A 1,538-nucleotide genomic window follows, 5' to 3' on the forward strand; every position below is an offset into this window, starting at 1 on the left:
GGAGGCTGGGAGGAGGCGGAAATTTTTTTTTCTTTCTTAATAAAAATAAATAAATAAATAAATAAAAAAGAAAAAAAAAGAACTCTTTCACAGACTGACAAGCTAAAAAAAAAAAAGAAATGTTTCTTAGTGTCAAGGAGATGACTTATTTTATAAAATAAATGCAATGGAATATTGAGTATCTTAGATCACCAGAAACTATATGAATAAACCAGGTGTGGGGGGAAGCTTTATTATCTCAGCACTGAGGAAATTGAAGCAGAGGTGTTTTTAGTGACTACTAACAAGAATGGGGAAATTTCTGATTTCTATGTACAAGTGAAAGACTCTTACAAAGGACCATGCTCCACAGACCTATCTCTCACTGCCACATTTTTATAATTACACAAGAGAGCCTTACCCATGCATTAATATTTATACATGAAATCACACACACAAACTAACCTCTAGTGTACCAGTCCTAATGCCAACCACGTGTGTTCTAGTTTGCTTTGGTATTGTGATGATAAAATACTGATAAAAAGCAATTTGAAAACATCATCTTTGGTTTGCAGATTACAATCCATCCTTGAAGCAGTCCAGGGAAGACACTCAGGGAAGAAACCGGGAGGCTGGAAATAAAGATGCGATGGATGAGAGGAGGAGTAGAGGAGTGTTGTTTATTGGCTTGATCCTTATGGCTTGCTAAGTCTTATTTCATATACAACTCCTAACCACATGCTCAGAAATGTCATGGGTCAAGCTCTGCTGGGATTTTACATATAAATACTAAACAAAAATGTCCCTCCACAAGCCCAGAGGTCTTTCTGGTTTTAGTGTCCCGACAATGTGTTTCTGCCTTTTCACAAGACACGTGTTTGTGTCAAGTTGAGAAAACCTAACTTTTATAATGCATATCCAAAATATTCTTCAATTATAGTGAAATGGACACAGAAACTGACACATCACCACATTATCACAATCCCATGAGATCTTAAATATGCAAACTAAATATGACAAATCAGACCAAAGTTATCCTTCTGCTTCACTCAAACAGATGCCTTCCTTGTGCATGACTTCTGTCTTCTTCAAAACATGGTAGTTCAATTGTTGAAGAGAATGATCTGGAAATATAGATCATTTATTTCTCTTATTGGAAAATATGATGTATATAGTTGATTTTATACACTTGAGAGCACAATCCTTATAGAGGTTTTCAAAACCAGCAATGAAAAAAAAACATAATCTCCATGATCATTACAACTTATGAAAAAATTAAGTTATTTGGGCCTATGTTTCCAGAGAGTAAAAAGTCCTTCAATTAAGATAATCATGGCAGAAAGAAGCACATATGCAGACTTGGACCAGGGTGCTGAGAGTTCATATCATTTATCATAAACAGCACTTAGAGGGAGCAAACAAGTGTGGTAAATCTATATTATCTCAAAGCTTTCTCCAATGGCATGCATTCTTGATCTCCACATGATCTAGACTTTCTTTTTTTTTCCTTTTAATTTATTTATTTATTGAGGATTTCTGCCTCCTCCCCGCCACCGCCT

Source organism: Microtus ochrogaster, chromosome X (assembly GCF_000317375.1).
Source record: "Microtus ochrogaster isolate Prairie Vole_2 chromosome X, MicOch1.0, whole genome shotgun sequence".
NCBI lineage: Eukaryota > Metazoa > Chordata > Mammalia > Rodentia > Cricetidae > Microtus > Microtus ochrogaster.